We start from the raw sequence: 21,628 nt of genomic DNA on the forward strand, positions 1-21,628 counted from the left end.
TTCACTTCTGCTGGCCCTCCCCACTAGCCCCTGCTCAAGGCCTGAGCCTTTCAGCTGCGGCCTCATATTAACTCTCACCTTTCCAGGTGGCAGGCTGCAGGGGGCCAACCAAGGCCTTGCAGCGGGAACACCCAGCTAGAGGCCGTGGTGACGGTGTGGGGGGTGGGTGGGCGTCTCAGAGGCCTTGGTGGGCCAGCCTCTTCCTGCTCGGGGATGCGTCAAGGCAACATATATTCGGGGACTGGCAGCTCCGCGCTGGAGGGGGGTGGACCTTGGAGGGAGGTAGAGGACAAAAAGTAATCAAACGGTCTACAGCACCCGCGCTTCCCAGGAGGTCTCCCTTCCAAGTACTGTCCGGGCCCGACCCTGCTTTGCTTCCGAGATCGGACGAGATCGGGCGTATTCAGGGTGGTATGGCCGGTAGACGCTACCTCATGCTTCCCTGCCTCCCCAAAAAGGCGGCCATTCTGACAACGTGCTGCCCCAAAGCACCGGCCTAGCACGGCCCTGGGCCAAGCCGCTCCCGAGCCTCGGGTACACCAGGGACACACAACAGGATGGGGGGTGGGGGAAGGGCTCCTCCTCTTTGGCCAGCGGCAAAACTTTGGCCTTTCTATACCTCCGCGCCGGCAAAGTGCAACTGCAAGGGCTGGCTGTAGCCCCTGTCATGACAGCTGTTGTTGAGCAATCAAACCCCCTCACCGTGGCAACTCTCCACCTGAGCGGCCAGACGCCTTTCTCCATGGCCTAAAAACTGCTTTTGGGGGGAAGCTGTTTGGAAAGCACAACCAGCAGGCTCCAGCCACCTGGGATGGAGACAAAACAGGTGACATAGTTGCCAGCTGCTTTTACCACCCACAGCTTCCCTGTACTGGGACGCGTGGCTTGCTAACAGGCTGGGCTGGGGCGGCTGGCTGGATAACTGGCTGGCTGGATAACTGGCTGGCTGTGGAAATCGGACAGCCGCCTAGCGCCCATGGGGGCTTGGGGATTAAGCCCCCAGTTTACGCAACTTTTTGGCTTGAAAAACGGCGCAAAACAAAGGTGGCGTCACAGGTTTTTGACACTTTTTGCCAGCAAAAAGCCGCAAGGAGCATTTCATGCCAAACCCCCCGCACAGCACTGAGACACAAATGTCGCATTCGCTCGCCTCCTGCCAGGCCGCGCAAAGCAGGATTTAGCAATTGACCCTTTTCAAAGGCAACGCTTGCCTCACTGTGTTTGTCACTCTGCAAGGCGGCTAAAACAGCCACAAAGTTTTCTGCAAATCTACCCCTTTTCCCCCGAAAAGCTGACAAATACAAGGGAAAAAAAGACAAAAGACAAAACTAAATGACCCCCTTAAAACAGTGCCAAAGATGCCTGTCTGATAATAAAAAGAATCCTTCTTTATTTATATAGCGCCTACACATTACGCAGCGCTGCACAAAGCTAGATGACAAATGCCCCCCCTTGCCTCCAGCCCTATGGGAGACGCTGGGGGTTGAAATTTGGGGCAGAAGTAAGAGGAATAAACAAGAACGCTGGTGGGCGCCTTGCTCTTGAGGTATCCCCGCAGTTGAAAAGTGACAGGGGGGGGCCAAGGCGACTGCTAGGGCTTTGCAAGGGTTAAAGAGTGCAAGAGAGAAAGCAAGTGAAAAGAAGCAAGCGTGCAAAGTAAATGTAAAATAGGCATAGAGGACAGTGACCCCTGCTGGTTGAAGGGAGGAAAAGCAAAAGCCTACAGCACCTGGTATTCCCAGGCGGTCTCCCATCCAAGTACTAACCAGGCCCGACCCTGCTTAGCTTTCGAGATCAGACGAGATCGGGCGTGTTCAGGGTGGTGTGGCCGTAGGCAGAGACAGGCCTCTCACTTGCTGCTCTTGTACTGCAGCCTGACGCCTGCTGCTTCTTCCACTGGGCTCAAGCTTGGCCCTTTTTTTTTTTCTTTTTTCTTCTTCTTCTTCTTCTCTTCTTTTACATGGCCTGGCTCTGTGCAGCACAGCAAAGCCACCCAGCGCAGCCTACTTGCTTGCCTCACAGCCCCCTCTAGCTTCATGGCACCGTGGCCACAGCCTGCTACTGCTCAAGCCCGCCTTTTTGCAACATTCTACCAGCAGCCCCCACATCCCTTTTGGCCACAGCTGGCTAGCTGGCTGGCTGGCTGGCTGGCTGGCTAGCCCGCAGGCCGTCGGCAGCTCAGCCCCTCCAGCGGGCTAGTTACACCCGCTTCTTTGGCACACTTCACTTCTGCTGGCCCTCCCCACTAGCCCCTGCTCAAGGCCTGAGCCTTTCAGCTGCGGCCTCATATTAACTCTCACCTTTCCAGGTGGCAGGCTGCAGGGGGCCAACCAAGGCCTTGCAGCGGGAACACCCAGCTAGAGGCCGTGGTGACGGTGTGGGGGGTGGGTGGGCGTCTCAGAGGCCTTGGTGGGCCAGCCTCTTCCTGCTCGGGGATGCGTCAAGGCAACATATATTCGGGGACTGGCAGCTCCGCGCTGGAGGGGGGTGGACCTTGGAGGGAGGTAGAGGACAAAAAGTAATCAAACGGTCTACAGCACCCGCGCTTCCCAGGAGGTCTCCCTTCCAAGTACTGTCCGGGCCCGACCCTGCTTTGCTTCCGAGATCGGACGAGATCGGACGAGATCGGGCGTATTCAGGGTGGTATGGCCGGTAGACGCTACCTCATGCTTCCCTGCCTCCCCAAAAAGGCGGCCATTCTGACAACGTGCTGCCCCAAAGCACCGGCCTAGCACGGCCCTGGGCCAAGCCGCTCCCGAGCCTCGGGTACACCAGGGACACACAACAGGATGGGGGGTGGGGGAAGGGCTCCTCCTCTTTGGCCAGCGGCAAAACTTTGGCCTTTCTATACCTCCGCGCCGGCAAAGTGCAACTGCAAGGGCTGGCTGTAGCCCCTGTCATGACAGCTGTTGTTGAGCAATCAAACCCCCTCACCGTGGCAACTCTCCACCTGAGCGGCCAGACGCCTTTCTCCATGGCCTAAAAACTGCTTTTGGGGGGAAGCTGTTTGGAAAGCACAACCAGCAGGCTCCAGCCACCTGGGATGGAGACAAAACAGGTGACATAGTTGCCAGCTGCTTTTACCACCCACAGCTTCCCTGTACTGGGACGCGTGGCTTGCTAACAGGCTGGGCTGGGGCGGCTGGCTGGATAACTGGCTGGCTGGATAACTGGCTGGCTGTGGAAATCGGACAGCCGCCTAGCGCCCATGGGGGCTTGGGGATTAAGCCCCCAGATTACGCAACTTTTTGGCTTGAAAAACGGCGCAAAACAAAGGTGGCGTCACAGGTTTTTGACACTTTTTGCCAGCAAAAAGCCGCAAGGAGCATTTCATGCCAAACCCCCCGCACAGCACTGAGACACAAATGTCGCATTCGCTCGCCTCTTGCCAGGCCGCGCAAAGCAGGATTTAGCAATTGACCCTTTTCAAAGGCAACGCTTGCCTCACTGTGTTTGTCACTCTGCAAGGCGGCTAAAACAGCCACAAAGTTTTCTGCAAATCTACCCCTTTTCCCCCGAAAAGCTGACAAATACAAGGGAAAAAAAGACAAAAGACAAAACTAAATGACCCCCTTAAAACAGTGCCAAAGATGCCTGTCTGATAATAAAAAGAATCCTTCTTTATTTATATAGCGCCTACACATTACGCAGCGCTGCACAAAGCTAGATGACAAATGCCCCCCCTTGCCTCCAGCCCTATGGGAGACGCTGGGGGTTGAAATTTGGGGCAGAAGTAAGAGGAATAAACAAGAACGCTGGTGGGCGCCTTGCTCTTGAGGTATCCCCGCAGTTGAAAAGTGACAGGGGGGGGCCAAGGCGACTGCTAGGGCTTTGCAAGGGTTAAAGAGTGCAAGAGAGAAAGCAAGTGAAAAGAAGCAAGCGTGCAAAGTAAATGTAAAATAGGCATAGAGGACAGTGACCCCTGCTGGTTGAAGGGAGGAAAAGCAAAAGCCTACAGCACCTGGTATTCCCAGGCGGTCTCCCATCCAAGTACTAACCAGGCCCGACCCTGCTTAGCTTCCGAGATCAGACGAGATCGGGCGTGTTCAGGGTGGTGTGGCCGTAGGCAGAGACAGGCCTCTCACTTGCTGCTCTTGTACTGCAGCCTGACGCCTGCTGCTTCTTCCACTGGGCTCAAGCTTGGCCCTTTTTTTTTTTCTTTTTTCTTCTTCTTCTTCTTCTCTTCTTTTACATGGCCTGGCTCTGTGCAGCACAGCAAAGCCACCCAGCGCAGCCTACTTGCTTGCCTCACAGCCCCCTCTAGCTTCATGGCACCGTGGCCACAGCCTGCTACTGCTCAAGACCGCCTTTTTGCAACATTCTACCAGCAGCCCCCACATCCCTTTTGGCCACAGCTGGCTAGCTGGCTGGCTGGCTGGCTGGCTGGCTAGCCCGCAGGCCGTCGGCAGCTCAGCCCCTCCAGCGGGCTAGTTACACCCGCTTCTTTGGCACACTTCACTTCTGCTGGCCCTCCCCACTAGCCCCTGCTCAAGGCCTGAGCCTTTCAGCTGCGGCCTCATATTAACTCTCACCTTTCCAGGTGGCAGGCTGCAGGGGGCCAACCAAGGCCTTGCAGCGGGAACACCCAGCTAGAGGCCGTGGTGACGGTGTGGGGGGTGGGTGGGCGTCTCAGAGGCCTTGGTGGGCCAGCCTCTTCCTGCTCGGGGATGCGTCAAGGCAACATATATTCGGGGACTGGCAGCTCCGCGCTGGAGGGGGGTGGACCTTGGAGGGAGGTAGAGGACAAAAAGTAATCAAACGGTCTACAGCACCCGCGCTTCCCAGGAGGTCTCCCTTCCAAGTACTGTCCGGGCCCGACCCTGCTTTGCTTCCGAGATCGGACGAGATCGGACGAGATCGGGCGTATTCAGGGTGGTATGGCCGGTAGACGCTACCTCATGCTTCCCTGCCTCCCCAAAAAGGCGGCCATTCTGACAACGTGCTGCCCCAAAGCACCGGCCTAGCACGGCCCTGGGCCAAGCCGCTCCCGAGCCTCGGGTACACCAGGGACACACAACAGGATGGGGGGTGGGGGAAGGGCTCCTCCTCTTTGGCCAGCGGCAAAACTTTGGCCTTTCTATACCTCCGCGCCGGCAAAGTGCAACTGCAAGGGCTGGCTGTAGCCCCTGTCATGACAGCTGTTGTTGAGCAATCAAACCCCCTCACCGTGGCAACTCTCCACCTGAGCGGCCAGACGCCTTTCTCCATGGCCTAAAAACTGCTTTTGGGGGGAAGCTGTTTGGAAAGCACAACCAGCAGGCTCCAGCCACCTGGGATGGAGACAAAACAGGTGACATAGTTGCCAGCTGCTTTTACCACCCACAGCTTCCCTGTACTGGGACGCGTGGCTTGCTAACAGGCTGGGCTGGGGCGGCTGGCTGGATAACTGGCTGGCTGGATAACTGGCTGGCTGTGGAAATCGGACAGCCGCCTAGCGCCCATGGGGGCTTGGGGATTAAGCCCCCAGTTTACGCAACTTTTTGGCTTGAAAAACGGCGCAAAACAAAGGTGGCGTCACAGGTTTTTGACACTTTTTGCCAGCAAAAAGCCGCAAGGAGCATTTCATGCCAAACCCCCCGCACAGCACTGAGACACAAATGTCGCATTCGCTCGCCTCCTGCCAGGCCGCGCAAAGCAGGATTTAGCAATTGACCCTTTTCAAAGGCAACGCTTGCCTCACTGTGTTTGTCACTCTGCAAGGCGGCTAAAACAGCCACAAAGTTTTCTGCAAATCTACCCCTTTTCCCCCGAAAAGCTGACAAATACAAGGGAAAAAAAGACAAAAGACAAAACTAAATGACCCCCTTAAAACAGTGCCAAAGATGCCTGTCTGATAATAAAAAGAATCCTTCTTTATTTATATAGCGCCTACACATTACGCAGCGCTGCACAAAGCTAGATGACAAATGCCCCCCCTTGCCTCCAGCCCTATGGGAGACGCTGGGGGTTGAAATTTGGGGCAGAAGTAAGAGGAATAAACAAGAACGCTGGTGGGCGCCTTGCTCTTGAGGTATCCCCGCAGTTGAAAAGTGACAGGGGGGGGCCAAGGCGACTGCTAGGGCTTTGCAAGGGTTAAAGAGTGCAAGAGAGAAAGCAAGTGAAAAGAAGCAAGCGTGCAAAGTAAATGTAAAATAGGCATAGAGGACAGTGACCCCTGCTGGTTGAAGGGAGGAAAAGCAAAAGCCTACAGCACCTGGTATTCCCAGGCGGTCTCCCATCCAAGTACTAACCAGGCCCGACCCTGCTTAGCTTCCGAGATCAGACGAGATCGGGCGTGTTCAGGGTGGTGTGGCCGTAGGCAGAGACAGGCCTCTCACTTGCTGCTCTTGTACTGCAGCCTGACGCCTGCTGCTTCTTCCACTGGGCTCAAGCTTGGCCCTTTTTTTTTTTCTTTTTTCTTCTTCTTCTTCTTCTCTTCTTTTACATGGCCTGGCTCTGTGCAGCACAGCAAAGCCACCCAGCGCAGCCTACTTGCTTGCCTCACAGCCCCCTCTAGCTTCATGGCACCGTGGCCACAGCCTGCTACTGCTCAAGACCGCCTTTTTGCAACATTCTACCAGCAGCCCCCACATCCCTTTTGGCCACAGCTGGCTAGCTGGCTGGCTGGCTGGCTGGCTGGCTAGCCCGCAGGCCGTCGGCAGCTCAGCCCCTCCAGCGGGCTAGTTACACCCGCTTCTTTGGCACACTTCACTTCTGCTGGCCCTCCCCACTAGCCCCTGCTCAAGGCCTGAGCCTTTCAGCTGCGGCCTCATATTAACTCTCACCTTTCCAGGTGGCAGGCTGCAGGGGGCCAACCAAGGCCTTGCAGCGGGAACACCCAGCTAGAGGCCGTGGTGACGGTGTGGGGGGTGGGTGGGCGTCTCAGAGGCCTTGGTGGGCCAGCCTCTTCCTGCTCGGGGATGCGTCAAGGCAACATATATTCGGGGACTGGCAGCTCCGCGCTGGAGGGGGGTGGACCTTGGAGGGAGGTAGAGGACAAAAAGTAATCAAACGGTCTACAGCACCCGCGCTTCCCAGGAGGTCTCCCTTCCAAGTACTGTCCGGGCCCGACCCTGCTTTGCTTCCGAGATCGGACGAGATCGGACGAGATCGGGCGTATTCAGGGTGGTATGGCCGGTAGACGCTACCTCATGCTTCCCTGCCTCCCCAAAAAGGCGGCCATTCTGACAACGTGCTGCCCCAAAGCACCGGCCTAGCACGGCCCTGGGCCAAGCCGCTCCCGAGCCTCGGGTACACCAGGGACACACAACAGGATGGGGGGTGGGGGAAGGGCTCCTCCTCTTTGGCCAGCGGCAAAACTTTGGCCTTTCTATACCTCCGCGCCGGCAAAGTGCAACTGCAAGGGCTGGCTGTAGCCCCTGTCATGACAGCTGTTGTTGAGCAATCAAACCCCCTCACCGTGGCAACTCTCCACCTGAGCGGCCAGACGCCTTTCTCCATGGCCTAAAAACTGCTTTTGGGGGGAAGCTGTTTGGAAAGCACAACCAGCAGGCTCCAGCCACCTGGAATGGAGACAAAACAGGTGACATAGTTGCCAGCCATTGGCAGCTGCTTTTACCACCCACAGCTTCCCTGTACTGGGACGCGTGGCTTGCTAACAGGCTGGGCTGGGGCGGCTGGCTGGATAACTGGCTGGCTGGATAACTGGCTGGCTGTGGAAATCGGACAGCCGCCTAGCGCCCATGGGGGCTTGGGGATTAAGCCCCCAGTTTACGCAACTTTTTGGCTTGAAAAACGGCGCAAAACAAAGGTGGCGTCACAGGTTTTTGACACTTTTTGCCAGCAAAAAGCCGCAAGGAGCATTTCATGCCAAACCCCCCGCACAGCACTGAGACACAAATGTCGCATTCGCTCGCCTCCTGCCAGGCCGCGCAAAGCAGGATTTAGCAATTGACCCTTTTCAAAGGCAACGCTTGCCTCACTGTGTTTGTCACTCTGCAAGGCGGCTAAAACAGCCACAAAGTTTTCTGCAAATCTACCCCTTTTCCCCCGAAAAGCTGACAAATACAAGGGAAAAAAAGACAAAAGACAAAACTAAATGACCCCCTTAAAACAGTGCCAAAGATGCCTGTCTGATAATAAAAAGAATCCTTCTTTATTTATATAGCGCCTACACATTACGCAGCGCTGCACAAAGCTAGATGACAAATGCCCCCCCTTGCCTCCAGCCCTATGGGAGACGCTGGGGGTTGAAATTTGGGGCAGAAGTAAGAGGAATAAACAAGAACGCTGGTGGGCGCCTTGCTCTTGAGGTATCCCCGCAGTTGAAAAGTGACAGGGGGGGGCCAAGGCGACTGCTAGGGCTTTGCAAGGGTTAAAGAGTGCAAGAGAGAAAGCAAGTGAAAAGAAGCAAGCGTGCAAAGTAAATGTAAAATAGGCATAGAGGACAGTGACCCCTGCTGGTTGAAGGGAGGAAAAGCAAAAGCCTACAGCACCTGGTATTCCCAGGCGGTCTCCCATCCAAGTACTAACCAGGCCCGACCCTGCTTAGCTTCCGAGATCAGACGAGATCGGGCGTGTTCAGGGTGGTGTGGCCGTAGGCAGAGACAGGCCTCTCACTTGCTGCTCTTGTACTGCAGCCTGACGCCTGCTGCTTCTTCCACTGGGCTCAAGCTTGGCCCTTTTTTTTTTTCTTTTTTCTTCTTCTTCTTCTTCTCTTCTTTTACATGGCCTGGCTCTGTGCAGCACAGCAAAGCCACCCAGCGCAGCCTACTTGCTTGCCTCACAGCCCCCTCTAGCTTCATGGCACCGTGGCCACAGCCTGCTACTGCTCAAGACCGCCTTTTTGCAACATTCTACCAGCAGCCCCCACATCCCTTTTGGCCACAGCTGGCTAGCTGGCTGGCTGGCTGGCTGGCTGGCTAGCCCGCAGGCCGTCGGCAGCTCAGCCCCTCCAGCGGGCTAGTTACACCCGCTTCTTTGGCACACTTCACTTCTGCTGGCCCTCCCCACTAGCCCCTGCTCAAGGCCTGAGCCTTTCAGCTGCGGCCTCATATTAACTCTCACCTTTCCAGGTGGCAGGCTGCAGGGGGCCAACCAAGGCCTTGCAGCGGGAACACCCAGCTAGAGGCCGTGGTGACGGTGTGGGGGGTGGGTGGGCGTCTCAGAGGCCTTGGTGGGCCAGCCTCTTCCTGCTCGGGGATGCGTCAAGGCAACATATATTCGGGGACTGGCAGCTCCGCGCTGGAGGGGGGTGGACCTTGGAGGGAGGTAGAGGACAAAAAGTAATCAAACGGTCTACAGCACCCGCGCTTCCCAGGAGGTCTCCCTTCCAAGTACTGTCCGGGCCCGACCCTGCTTTGCTTCCGAGATCGGACGAGATCGGACGAGATCGGGCGTATTCAGGGTGGTATGGCCGGTAGACGCTACCTCATGCTTCCCTGCCTCCCCAAAAAGGCGGCCATTCTGACAACGTGCTGCCCCAAAGCACCGGCCTAGCACGGCCCTGGGCCAAGCCGCTCCCGAGCCTCGGGTACACCAGGGACACACAACAGGATGGGGGGTGGGGGAAGGGCTCCTCCTCTTTGGCCAGCGGCAAAACTTTGGCCTTTCTATACCTCCGCGCCGGCAAAGTGCAACTGCAAGGGCTGGCTGTAGCCCCTGTCATGACAGCTGTTGTTGAGCAATCAAACCCCCTCACCGTGGCAACTCTCCACCTGAGCGGCCAGACGCCTTTCTCCATGGCCTAAAAACTGCTTTTGGGGGGAAGCTGTTTGGAAAGCACAACCAGCAGGCTCCAGCCACCTGGAATGGAGACAAAACAGGTGACATAGTTGCCAGCCATTGGCAGCTGCTTTTACCACCCACAGCTTCCCTGTACTGGGACGCGTGGCTTGCTAACAGGCTGGGCTGGGGCGGCTGGCTGGATAACTGGCTGGCTGGATAACTGGCTGGCTGTGGAAATCGGACAGCCGCCTAGCGCCCATGGGGGCTTGGGGATTAAGCCCCCAGTTTACGCAACTTTTTGGCTTGAAAAACGGCGCAAAACAAAGGTGGCGTCACAGGTTTTTGACACTTTTTGCCAGCAAAAAGCCGCAAGGAGCATTTCATGCCAAACCCCCCGCACAGCACTGAGACACAAATGTCGCATTCGCTCGCCTCCTGCCAGGCCGCGCAAAGCAGGATTTAGCAATTGACCCTTTTCAAAGGCAACGCTTGCCTCACTGTGTTTGTCACTCTGCAAGGCGGCTAAAACAGCCACAAAGTTTTCTGCAAATCTACCCCTTTTCCCCCGAAAAGCTGACAAATACAAGGGAAAAAAAGACAAAAGACAAAACTAAATGACCCCCTTAAAACAGTGCCAAAGATGCCTGTCTGATAATAAAAAGAATCCTTCTTTATTTATATAGCGCCTACACATTACGCAGCGCTGCACAAAGCTAGATGACAAATGCCCCCCCTTGCCTCCAGCCCTATGGGAGACGCTGGGGGTTGAAATTTGGGGCAGAAGTAAGAGGAATAAACAAGAACGCTGGTGGGCGCCTTGCTCTTGAGGTATCCCCGCAGTTGAAAAGTGACAGGGGGGGGCCAAGGCGACTGCTAGGGCTTTGCAAGGGTTAAAGAGTGCAAGAGAGAAAGCAAGTGAAAAGAAGCAAGCGTGCAAAGTAAATGTAAAATAGGCATAGAGGACAGTGACCCCTGCTGGTTGAAGGGAGGAAAAGCAAAAGCCTACAGCACCTGGTATTCCCAGGCGGTCTCCCATCCAAGTACTAACCAGGCCCGACCCTGCTTAGCTTCCGAGATCAGACGAGATCGGGCGTGTTCAGGGTGGTGTGGCCGTAGGCAGAGACAGGCCTCTCACTTGCTGCTCTTGTACTGCAGCCTGACGCCTGCTGCTTCTTCCACTGGGCTCAAGCTTGGCCCTTTTTTTTTTTCTTTTTTCTTCTTCTTCTTCTTCTCTTCTTTTACATGGCCTGGCTCTGTGCAGCACAGCAAAGCCACCCAGCGCAGCCTACTTGCTTGCCTCACAGCCCCCTCTAGCTTCATGGCACCGTGGCCACAGCCTGCTACTGCTCAAGACCGCCTTTTTGCAACATTCTACCAGCAGCCCCCACATCCCTTTTGGCCACAGCTGGCTAGCTGGCTGGCTGGCTGGCTGGCTGGCTAGCCCGCAGGCCGTCGGCAGCTCAGCCCCTCCAGCGGGCTAGTTACACCCGCTTCTTTGGCACACTTCACTTCTGCTGGCCCTCCCCACTAGCCCCTGCTCAAGGCCTGAGCCTTTCAGCTGCGGCCTCATATTAACTCTCACCTTTCCAGGTGGCAGGCTGCAGGGGGCCAACCAAGGCCTTGCAGCGGGAACACCCAGCTAGAGGCCGTGGTGACGGTGTGGGGGGTGGGTGGGCGTCTCAGAGGCCTTGGTGGGCCAGCCTCTTCCTGCTCGGGGATGCGTCAAGGCAACATATATTCGGGGACTGGCAGCTCCGCGCTGGAGGGGGGTGGACCTTGGAGGGAGGTAGAGGACAAAAAGTAATCAAACGGTCTACAGCACCCGCGCTTCCCAGGAGGTCTCCCTTCCAAGTACTGTCCGGGCCCGACCCTGCTTTGCTTCCGAGATCGGACGAGATCGGACGAGATCGGGCGTATTCAGGGTGGTATGGCCGGTAGACGCTACCTCATGCTTCCCTGCCTCCCCAAAAAGGCGGCCATTCTGACAACGTGCTGCCCCAAAGCACCGGCCTAGCACGGCCCTGGGCCAAGCCGCTCCCGAGCCTCGGGTACACCAGGGACACACAACAGGATGGGGGGTGGGGGAAGGGCTCCTCCTCTTTGGCCAGCGGCAAAACTTTGGCCTTTCTATACCTCCGCGCCGGCAAAGTGCAACTGCAAGGGCTGGCTGTAGCCCCTGTCATGACAGCTGTTGTTGAGCAATCAAACCCCCTCACCGTGGCAACTCTCCACCTGAGCGGCCAGACGCCTTTCTCCATGGCCTAAAAACTGCTTTTGGGGGGAAGCTGTTTGGAAAGCACAACCAGCAGGCTCCAGCCACCTGGGATGGAGACAAAACAGGTGACATAGTTGCCAGCTGCTTTTACCACCCACAGCTTCCCTGTACTGGGACGCGTGGCTTGCTAACAGGCTGGGCTGGGGCGGCTGGCTGGATAACTGGCTGGCTGGATAACTGGCTGGCTGTGGAAATCGGACAGCCGCCTAGCGCCCATGGGGGCTTGGGGATTAAGCCCCCAGTTTACGCAACTTTTTGGCTTGAAAAACGGCGCAAAACAAAGGTGGCGTCACAGGTTTTTGACACTTTTTGCCAGCAAAAAGCCGCAAGGAGCATTTCATGCCAAACCCCCCGCACAGCACTGAGACACAAATGTCGCATTCGCTCGCCTCCTGCCAGGCCGCGCAAAGCAGGATTTAGCAATTGACCCTTTTCAAAGGCAACGCTTGCCTCACTGTGTTTGTCACTCTGCAAGGCGGCTAAAACAGCCACAAAGTTTTCTGCAAATCTACCCCTTTTCCCCCGAAAAGCTGACAAATACAAGGGAAAAAAAGACAAAAGACAAAACTAAATGACCCCCTTAAAACAGTGCCAAAGATGCCTGTCTGATAATAAAAAGAATCCTTCTTTATTTATATAGCGCCTACACATTACGCAGCGCTGCACAAAGCTAGATGACAAATGCCCCCCCTTGCCTCCAGCCCTATGGGAGACGCTGGGGGTTGAAATTTGGGGCAGAAGTAAGAGGAATAAACAAGAACGCTGGTGGGCGCCTTGCTCTTGAGGTATCCCCGCAGTTGAAAAGTGACAGGGGGGGCCAAGGCGACTGCTAGGGCTTTGCAAGGGTTAAAGAGTGCAAGAGAGAAAGCAAGTGAAAAGAAGCAAGCGTGCAAAGTAAATGTAAAATAGGCATAGAGGACAGTGACCCCTGCTGGTTGAAGGGAGGAAAAGCAAAAGCCTACAGCACCTGGTATTCCCAGGCGGTCTCCCATCCAAGTACTAACCAGGCCCGACCCTGCTTAGCTTCCGAGATCAGACGAGATCGGGCGTGTTCAGGGTGGTGTGGCCGTAGGCAGAGACAGGCCTCTCACTTGCTGCTCTTGTACTGCAGCCTGACGCCTGCTGCTTCTTCCACTGGGCTCAAGCTTGGCCCTTTTTTTTTTTCTTTTTTCTTCTTCTTCTTCTTCTCTTCTTTTACATGGCCTGGCTCTGTGCAGCACAGCAAAGCCACCCAGCGCAGCCTACTTGCTTGCCTCACAGCCCCCTCTAGCTTCATGGCACCGTGGCCACAGCCTGCTACTGCTCAAGACCGCCTTTTTGCAACATTCTACCAGCAGCCCCCACATCCCTTTTGGCCACAGCTGGCTAGCTGGCTGGCTGGCTGGCTAGCCCGCAGGCCGTCGGCAGCTCAGCCCCTCCAGCGGGCTAGTTACACCCGCTTCTTTGGCACACTTCACTTCTGCTGGCCCTCCCCACTAGCCCCTGCTCAAGGCCTGAGCCTTTCAGCTGCGGCCTCATATTAACTCTCACCTTTCCAGCTAGAGGCCGTGGTGACGGTGTGGGGGGTGGGTGGGCGTCTCAGAGGCCTTGGTGGGCCAGCCTCTTCCTGCTCGGGGATGCGTCAAGGCAACATATATTCGGGGACTGGCAGCTCCGCGCTGGAGGGGGGTGGACCTTGGAGGGAGGTAGAGGACAAAAAGTAATCAAACGGTCTACAGCACCCGCGCTTCCCAGGAGGTCTCCCATCCAAGTACTGTCCGGGCCCGACCCTGCTTTGCTTCCGAGATCGGACGAGATCGGGCGTATTCAGGGTGGTATGGCCGGTAGACGCTACCTCATGCTTCCCTGCCTCCCCAAAAAGGCGGCCATTCTGACAACGTGCTGCCCCAAAGCACCGGCCTAGCACGGCCCTGGGCCAAGCCGCTCCCGAGCCTCGGGTACACCAGGGACACACAACAGGATGGGGGGTGGGGGAAGGGCTCCTCCTCTTTGGCCAGCGGCAAAACTTTGGCCTTTCTATACCTCCGCGCCGGCAAAGTGCAACTGCAAGGGCTGGCTGTAGCCCCTGTCATGACAGCTGTTGTTGAGCAATCAAACCCCCTCACCGTGGCAACTCTCCACCTGAGCGGCCAGACGCCTTTCTCCATGGCCTAAAAACTGCTTTTGGGGGGAAGCTGTTTGGAAAGCACAACCAGCAGGCTCCAGCCACCTGGGATGGAGACAAAACAGGTGACATAGTTGCCAGCCATTGGCAGCTGCTTTTACCACCCACAGCTTCCCTGTACTGGGACGCGTGGCTTGCTAACAGGCTGGGCTGGGGCGGCTGGCTGGATAACTGGCTGGCTGGATAACTGGCTGGCTGTGGAAATCGGACAGCCGCCTAGCGCCCATGGGGGCTTGGGGATTAAGCCCCCAGTTTACGCAACTTTTTGGCTTGAAAAACGGCCCAAAACAAAGGTGGCGTCACAGGTTTTTGACACTTTTTGCCAGCAAAAAGCCGCAAGGAGCATTTCATGCCAAACCCCCCGCACAGCACTGAGACACAAATGTCGCATTCGCTCGCCTCCTGCCAGGCCGCGCAAAGCAGGATTTAGCAATTGACCCTTTTCAAAGGCAACGCTTGCCTCACTGTGTTTGTCACTCTGCAAGGCGGCTAAAACAGCCACAAAGTTTTCTGCAAATCTACCCCTTTTCCCCCGAAAAGCTGACAAATACAAGGGAAAAAAAGACAAAAGACAAAACTAAATGACCCCCTTAAAACAGTGCCAAAGATGCCTGTCTGATAATAAAAAGAATCCTTCTTTATTTATATAGCGCCTACACATTACGCAGCGCTGCACAAAGCTAGATGACAAATGCCCCCCCTTGCCTCCAGCCCTATGGGAGACGCTGGGGGTTGAAATTTGGGGCAGAAGTAAGAGGAATAAACAAGAACGCTGGTGGGCGCCTTGCTCTTGAGGTATCCCCGCAGTTGAAAAGTGACAGGGGGGGGCCAAGGCGACTGCTAGGGCTTTGCAAGGGTTAAAGAGTGCAAGAGAGAAAGCAAGTGAAAAGAAGCAAGCGTGCAAAGTAAATGTAAAATAGGCATAGAGGACAGTGACCCCTGCTGGTTGAAGGGAGGAAAAGCAAAAGCCTACAGCACCTGGTATTCCCAGGCGGTCTCCCATCCAAGTACTAACCAGGCCCGACCCTGCTTAGCTTCCGAGATCAGACGAGATCGGGCGTGTTCAGGGTGGTGTGGCCGTAGGCAGAGATAGGCCTCTCACTTGCTGCTCTTGTACTGCAGCCTGACGCCTGCTGCTTCTTCCACTGGGCTCAAGCTTGGCCCTTTTTTTTTTTCTTTTTTCTTCTTCTTCTTCTTCTCTTCTTTTACATGGCCTGGCTCTGTGCAGCACAGCAAAGCCACCCAGCGCAGCCTACTTGCTTGCCTCACAGCCCCCTCTAGCTTCATGGCACCGTGGCCACAGCCTGCTACTGCTCAAGCCCGCCTTTTTGCAACATTCTACCAGTAGCCCCCACATCCCTTTTGGCCACAGCTGGCTAGCTGGCTGGCTGGCTGGCTGGCTGGCTAGCCCGCAGGCCGTCGGCAGCTCAGCCCCTCCAGCGGGCTAGTTACACCCGCTTCTTTGGCACACTTCACTTCTGCTGGCCCTCCCCACTAGCCCCTGCTCAAGGCCTGAGCCTTTCAGCTGCGGCCTCATATTAACTCTCACCTTTCCAGGTGGCAGGCTGCAGGGGGCCAACCAAGGCCTTGCAGCGGGAACACCCAGCTAGAGGCCGTGGTGACGGTGTGGGGGGTGGGTGGGCGTCTCAGAGGCCTTGGTGGGCCAGCCTCTTCCTGCTCGGGGATGCGTCAAGGCAACATATATTCGGGGACTGGCAGCTCCGCGCTGGAGGGGGGTGGACCTTGGAGGGAGGTAGAGGACAAAAAGTAATCAAACGGTCTACAGCACCCGCGCTTCCCAGGAGGTCTCCCTTCCAAGTACTGTCCGGGCCCGACCCTGCTTTGCTTCCGAGATCGGACGAGATCGGACGAGATCGGGCGTATTCAGGGTGGTATGGCCGGTAGACGCTACCTCATGCTTCCCTGCCTCCCCAAAAAGGCGGCCATTCTGACAACGTGCTGCCCCAAAGCACCGGCCTAGCACGGCCCTGGGCCAAGCCGCTCCCGAGCCTCGGGTACACCAGGGACACACAACAGGATGGGGGGTGGGGGAAGGGCTCCTCCTCTTTGGCCAGCGGCAAAACTTTGGCCTTTCTATACCTCCGCGCCGGCAAAGTGCAACTGCAAGGGCTGGCTGTAGCCCCTGTCATGACAGCTGTTGTTGAGCAATCAAACCCCCTCACCGTGGCAACTCTCCACCTGAGCGGCCAGACGCCTTTCTCCATGGCCTAAAAACTGCTTTTGGGGGGAAGCTGTTTGGAAAGCACAACCAGCAGGCTCCAGCCACCTGGGATGGAGACAAAACAGGTGACATAGTTGCCAGCTGCTTTTACCACCCACAGCTTCCCTGTACTGGGACGCGTGGCTTGCTAACAGGCTGGGCTGGGGCGGCTGGCTGGATAACTGGCTGGCTGGATAACTGGCTGGCTGTGGAAATCGGACAGCCGCCTAGCGCCCATGGGGGCTTGGGGATTAAGCCCCCAGATTACGCAACTTTTTGGCTTGAAAAACGGCGCAAAACAAAGGTGGCGTCACAGGTTTTTGACACTTTTTGCCAGCAAAAAGCCGCAAGGAGCATTTCATGCCAAACCCCCCGCACAGCACTGAGACACAAATGTCGCATTCGCTCGCCTCCTGCCAGGCCGCGCAAAGCAGGATTTAGCAATTGACCCTTTTCAAAGGCAACGCTTGCCTCACTGTGTTTGTCACTCTGCAAGGCGGCTAAAACAGCCACAAAGTTTTCTGCAAATCTACCCCTTTTCCCCCGAAAAGCTGACAAATACAAGGGAAAAAAAGACAAAAGACAAAACTAAATGACCCCCTTAAAACAGTGCCAAAGATGCCTGTCTGATAATAAAAAGAATCCTTCTTTATTTATATAGCGCCTACACATTACGCAGCGCTGCACAAAGCTAGATGACAAATGCCCCCCCTTGCCTCCAGCCCTATGGGAGACGCTGGGGGTTGAAATTTGGGGCAGAAGTAAGAGGAATAAACAAGAACGCTGGTGGGCGCCTTGCTCTTGAGGTATCCCCGCAGTTGAAAAGTGACAGGGGGGGGCCAAGGCGACTGCTAGGGCTTTGCAAGGGTTAAAGAGTGCAAGAGAGAAAGCAAGTGAAAAGAAGCAAGCGTGCAAAGTAAATGTAAAATAGGCATAGAGGACAGTGACCCCTGCTGGTTGAAGGGAGGAAAAGCAAAAGCCTACAGCACCTGGTATTCCCAGGCGGTCTCCCATCCAAGTACTAACCAGGCCCGACCCTGCTTAGCTTCCGAGATCAGACGAGATCGGGCGTGTTCAGGGTGGTGTGGCCATAGGCAGAGACAGGCCTCTCACTTGCTGCTCTTGTACTGCAGCCTGACGCCTGCTGCTTCTTCCACTGGGCTCAAGCTTGGCCCTTTTTTTTTTTCTTTTTTCTTCTTCTTCTTCTTCTCTTCTTTTACATGGCCTGGCTCTGTGCAGCACAGCAAAGCCACCCAGCGCAGCCTACTTGCTTGCCTCACAGCCCCCTCTAGCTTCATGGCACCGTGGCCACAGCCTGCTACTGCTCAAGACCGCCTTTTTGCAACATTCTACCAGCAGCCCCCACATCCCTTTTGGCCACAGCTGGCTAGCTGGCTGGCTGGCTGGCTGGCTAGCCCGCAGGCCGTCGGCAGCTCAGCCCCTCCAGCGGGCTAGTTACACCCGCTTCTTTGGCACACTTCACTTCTGCTGGCCCTCCCCACTAGCCCCTGCTCAAGGCCTGAGCCTTTCAGCTGCGGCCTCATATTAACTCTCACCTTTCCAGGTGGCAGGCTGCAGGGGGCCAACCAAGGCCTTGCAGCGGGAACACCCAGCTAGAGGCCGTGGTGACGGTGTGGGGGGTGGGTGGGCGTCTCAGAGGCCTTGGTGGGCCAGCCTCTTCCTGCTCGGGGATGCGTCAAGGCAACATATATTCGGGGACTGGCAGCTCCGCGCTGGAGGGGGGTGGACCTTGGAGGGAGGTAGAGGACAAAAAGTAATCAAACGGTCTACAGCACCCGCGCTTCCCAGGAGGTCTCCCTTCCAAGTACTGTCCGGGCCCGACCCTGCTTTGCTTCCGAGATCGGACGAGATCGGACGAGATCGGGCGTATTCAGGGTGGTATGGCCGGTAGACGCTACCTCATGCTTCCCTGCCTCCCCAAAAAGGCGGCCATTCTGACAACGTGCTGCCCCAAAGCACCGGCCTAGCACGGCCCTGGGCCAAGCCGCTCCCGAGCCTCGGGTACACCAGGGACACACAACAGGATGGGGGGTGGGGGAAGGGCTCCTCCTCTTTGGCCAGCGGCAAAACTTTGGCCTTTCTATACCTCCGCGCCGGCAAAGTGCAACTGCAAGGGCTGGCTGTAGCCCCTGTCATGACAGCTGTTGTTGAGCAATCAAACCCCCTCACCGTGGCAACTCTCCACCTGAGCGGCCAGACGCCTTTCTCCATGGCCTAAAAACTGCTTTTGGGGGGAAGCTGTTTGGAAAGCACAACCAGCAGGCTCCAGCCACCTGGGATGGAGACAAAACAGGTGACATAGTTGCCAGCTGCTTTTACCACCCACAGCTTCCCTGTACTGGGACGCGTGGCTTGCTAACAGGCTGGGCTGGGGCGGCTGGCTGGATAACTGGCTGGCTGGATAACTGGCTGGCTGTGGAAATCGGACAGCCGCCTAGCGCCCATGGGGGCTTGGGGATTAAGCCCCCAGTTTACGCAACTTTTTGGCTTGAAAAACGGCCCAAAACAAAGGTGGCGTCACAGGTTTTTGACACTTTTTGCCAGCAAAAAGCCGCAAGGAGCATTTCATGCCAAACCCCCCGCACAGCACTGAGACACAAATGTCGCATTCGCTCGCCTCCTGCCAGGCCGCGCAAAGCAGGATTTAGCAATTGACCCTTTTCAAAGGCAACGCTTGCCTCACTGTGTTTGTCACTCTGCAAGGCGGCTAAAACAGCCACAAAGTTTTCTGCAAATCTACCCCTTTTCCCCCGAAAAGCTGACAAATACAAGGGAAAAAAAGACAAAAGACAAAACTAAATGACCCCCTTAAAACAGTGCCAAAGATGCCTGTCTGATAATAAAAAGAATCCTTCTTTATTTATATAGCGCCTACACATTACGCAGCGCTGCACAAAGCTAGATGACAAATGCCCCCCCTTGCCTCCAGCCCTATGGGAGACGCTGGGGGTTGAAATTTGGGGCAGAAGTAAGAGGAATAAACAAGAACGCTGGTGGGCGCCTTGCTCTTGAGGTATCCCCGCAGTTGAAAAGTGACAGGGGGGGGCCAAGGCGACTGCTAGGGCTTTGCAAGGGTTAAAGAGTGCAAGAGAGAAAGCAAGTGAAAAGAAGCAAGCGTGCAAAGTAAATGTAAAATAGGCATAGAGGACAGTGACCCCTGCTGGTTGAAGGGAGGAAAAGCAAAAGCCTACAGCACCTGGTATTCCCAGGCGGTCTCCCATCCAAGTACTAACCAGGCCCGACCCTGCTTAGCTTCCGAGATCAGACGAGATCGGGCGTGTTCAGGGTGGTGTGGCCGTAGGCAGAGACAGGCCTCTCACTTGCTGCTCTTGTACTGCAGCCTGACGCCTGCTGCTTCTTCCACTGGGCTCAAGCTTGGCCCTTTTTTTTTTTCTTTTTTCTTCTTCTTCTTCTTCTCTTCTTTTACATGGCCTGGCTCTGTGCAGCACAGCAAAGCCACCCAGCGCAGCCTACTTGCTTGCCTCACAGCCCCCTCTAGCTTCATGGCACCGTGGCCACAGCCTGCTACTGCTCAAGCCCGCCTTTTTGCAACATTCTACCAGCAGCCCCCACATCCCTTTTGGCCACAGCTGGCTAGCTGGCTGGCTGGCTGGCTGGCTGGCTAGCCCGCAGGCCGTCGGCAGCTCAGCCCCTCCAGCGGGCTAGTTACACCCGCTTCTTTGGCACACTTCACTTCTGCTGGCCCTCCCCACTAGCCCCTGCTCAAGGCCTGAGCCTTTCAGCTGCGGCCTCATATTAACTCTCACCTTTCCAGGTGGCAGGCTGCAGGGGGCCAACCAAGGCCTTGCAGCGGGAACACCCAGCTAGAGGCCGTGGTGACGGTGTGGGGGGTGGGTGGGCGTCTCAGAGGCCTTGGTGGGCCAGCCTCTTCCTGCTCGGGGATGCGTCAAGGCAACATATATTCGGGGACTGGCAGCTCCGCGCTGGAGGGGGGTGGACCTTGGAGGGAGGTAGAGGACAAAAAGTAATCAAACGGTCTACAGCACCCGCGCTTCCCAGGAGGTCTCCCTTCCAAGTACTGTCCGGGCCCGACCCTGCTTTGCTTCCGAGATCGGACGAGATCGGACGAGATCGGGCGTATTCAGGGTGGTATGGCCGGTAGACGCTACCTCATGCTTCCCTGCCTCCCCAAAAAGGCGGCCATTCTGACAACGTGCTGCCCCAAAGCACCGGCCTAGCACGGCCCTGGGCCAAGCCGCTCCCGAGCCTCGGGTACACCAGGGACACACAACAGGATGGGGGGTGGGGGAAGGGCTCCTCCTCTTTGGCCAGCGGCAAAACTTTGGCCTTTCTATACCTCCGCGCCGGCAAAGTGCAACTGCAAGGGCTGGCTGTAGCCCCTGTCATGACAGCTGTTGTTGAGCAATCAAACCCCCTCACCGTGGCAACTCTCCACCTGAGCGGCCAGACGCCTTTCTCCATGGCCTAAAAACTGCTTTTGGGGGGAAGCTGTTTGGAAAGCACAACCAGCAGGCTCCAGCCACCTGGAATGGAGACAAAACAGGTGACATAGTTGCCAGCCATTGGCAGCTGCTTTTACCACCCACAGCTTCCCTGTACTGGGACGCGTGGCTTGCTAACAGGCTGGGCTGGGGCGGCTGGCTGGATAACTGGCTGGCTGGATAACTGGCTGGCTGTGGAAATCGGACAGCCGCCTAGCGCCCATGGGGGCTTGGGGATTAAGCCCCCAGTTTACGCAACTTTTTGGCTTGAAAAACGGCGCAAAACAAAGGTGGCGTCACAGGTTTTTGACACTTTTTGCCAGCAAAAAGCCGCAAGGAGCATTTCATGCCAAACCCCCCGCACAGCACTGAGACACAAATGTCGCATTCGCTCGCCTCCTGCCAGGCCGCGCAAAGCAGGATTTAGCAATTGACCCTTTTCAAAGGCAACGCTTGCCTCACTGTGTTTGTCACTCTGCAAGGCGGCTAAAACAGCCACAAAGTTTTCTGCAAATCTACCCCTTTTCCCCCGAAAAGCTGACAAATACAAGGGAAAAAAAGACAAAAGACAAAACTAAATGACCCCCTTAAAACAGTGCCAAAGATGCCTGTCTGATAATAAAAAGAATCCTTCTTTATTTATATAGCGCCTACACATTACGCAGCGCTGCACAAAGCTAGATGACAAATGCCCCCCCTTGCCTCCAGCCCTATGGGAGACGCTGGGGGTTGAAATTTGGGGCAGAAGTAAGAGGAATAAACAAGAACGCTGGTGGGCGCCTTGCTCTTGAGGTATCCCCGCAGTTGAAAAGTGACAG

General features: G+C 56.2%; 11 non-coding genes and 8 pseudogenes across 11 annotated transcripts; all 19 read right to left on the bottom strand.

The window, feature by feature from the left end:
• Positions 1-306: 306 nt before the first annotated feature.
• Positions 307-426, bottom strand: LOC140134431 (5S ribosomal RNA). Its single transcript, XR_011856291.1, has one exon. It is a non-coding gene; the product is annotated as a 5S ribosomal RNA (ribosomal RNA).
• A 1,291-nt stretch (positions 427-1,717) lies between these two features.
• Positions 1,718-1,836, bottom strand: LOC140134351 (5S ribosomal RNA). Its single transcript, XR_011856213.1, has one exon. It is a non-coding gene; the product is annotated as a 5S ribosomal RNA (ribosomal RNA).
• A 692-nt stretch (positions 1,837-2,528) lies between these two features.
• Positions 2,529-2,658, bottom strand: LOC140134448 (5S ribosomal RNA; annotated as a pseudogene).
• A 1,291-nt stretch (positions 2,659-3,949) lies between these two features.
• On the bottom strand, positions 3,950-4,068 carry LOC140134326 (5S ribosomal RNA). Its single transcript, XR_011856189.1, has one exon. It is a non-coding gene; the product is annotated as a 5S ribosomal RNA (ribosomal RNA).
• A 692-nt stretch (positions 4,069-4,760) lies between these two features.
• LOC140134449 (5S ribosomal RNA) lies at positions 4,761-4,890 on the bottom strand (annotated as a pseudogene).
• Positions 4,891-6,181: 1,291 nt separating this feature from the next.
• LOC140134327 (5S ribosomal RNA) lies at positions 6,182-6,300 on the bottom strand. Its single transcript, XR_011856190.1, has one exon. It is a non-coding gene; the product is annotated as a 5S ribosomal RNA (ribosomal RNA).
• A 692-nt stretch (positions 6,301-6,992) lies between these two features.
• Positions 6,993-7,122, bottom strand: LOC140134451 (5S ribosomal RNA; annotated as a pseudogene).
• Positions 7,123-8,423: 1,301 nt separating this feature from the next.
• Positions 8,424-8,542, bottom strand: LOC140134328 (5S ribosomal RNA). The gene has a single exon (XR_011856191.1). It is a non-coding gene; the product is annotated as a 5S ribosomal RNA (ribosomal RNA).
• Positions 8,543-9,234: 692 nt separating this feature from the next.
• Positions 9,235-9,364, bottom strand: LOC140134452 (5S ribosomal RNA; annotated as a pseudogene).
• A 1,301-nt stretch (positions 9,365-10,665) lies between these two features.
• On the bottom strand, positions 10,666-10,784 carry LOC140134330 (5S ribosomal RNA). Its single transcript, XR_011856192.1, has one exon. It is a non-coding gene; the product is annotated as a 5S ribosomal RNA (ribosomal RNA).
• A 692-nt stretch (positions 10,785-11,476) lies between these two features.
• LOC140134453 (5S ribosomal RNA) lies at positions 11,477-11,606 on the bottom strand (annotated as a pseudogene).
• A 1,290-nt stretch (positions 11,607-12,896) lies between these two features.
• On the bottom strand, positions 12,897-13,015 carry LOC140134331 (5S ribosomal RNA). The gene has a single exon (XR_011856193.1). It is a non-coding gene; the product is annotated as a 5S ribosomal RNA (ribosomal RNA).
• Positions 13,016-13,650: 635 nt separating this feature from the next.
• Positions 13,651-13,770, bottom strand: LOC140134365 (5S ribosomal RNA). Its single transcript, XR_011856227.1, has one exon. It is a non-coding gene; the product is annotated as a 5S ribosomal RNA (ribosomal RNA).
• Positions 13,771-15,071: 1,301 nt separating this feature from the next.
• LOC140134332 (5S ribosomal RNA) lies at positions 15,072-15,190 on the bottom strand. The gene has a single exon (XR_011856194.1). It is a non-coding gene; the product is annotated as a 5S ribosomal RNA (ribosomal RNA).
• Positions 15,191-15,882: 692 nt separating this feature from the next.
• Positions 15,883-16,012, bottom strand: LOC140134454 (5S ribosomal RNA; annotated as a pseudogene).
• Positions 16,013-17,303: 1,291 nt separating this feature from the next.
• LOC140134346 (5S ribosomal RNA) lies at positions 17,304-17,422 on the bottom strand. Its single transcript, XR_011856208.1, has one exon. It is a non-coding gene; the product is annotated as a 5S ribosomal RNA (ribosomal RNA).
• A 688-nt stretch (positions 17,423-18,110) lies between these two features.
• On the bottom strand, positions 18,111-18,240 carry LOC140134455 (5S ribosomal RNA; annotated as a pseudogene).
• A 1,291-nt stretch (positions 18,241-19,531) lies between these two features.
• On the bottom strand, positions 19,532-19,650 carry LOC140134333 (5S ribosomal RNA). The gene has a single exon (XR_011856195.1). It is a non-coding gene; the product is annotated as a 5S ribosomal RNA (ribosomal RNA).
• Positions 19,651-20,342: 692 nt separating this feature from the next.
• Positions 20,343-20,472, bottom strand: LOC140134456 (5S ribosomal RNA; annotated as a pseudogene).
• Between the last annotated feature and the right edge of the window lie 1,156 nt (positions 20,473-21,628).

This window comes from Engystomops pustulosus, chromosome 5, assembly GCF_040894005.1.
Source record: "Engystomops pustulosus chromosome 5, aEngPut4.maternal, whole genome shotgun sequence".
Lineage (NCBI taxonomy): Eukaryota > Metazoa > Chordata > Amphibia > Anura > Leptodactylidae > Engystomops > Engystomops pustulosus.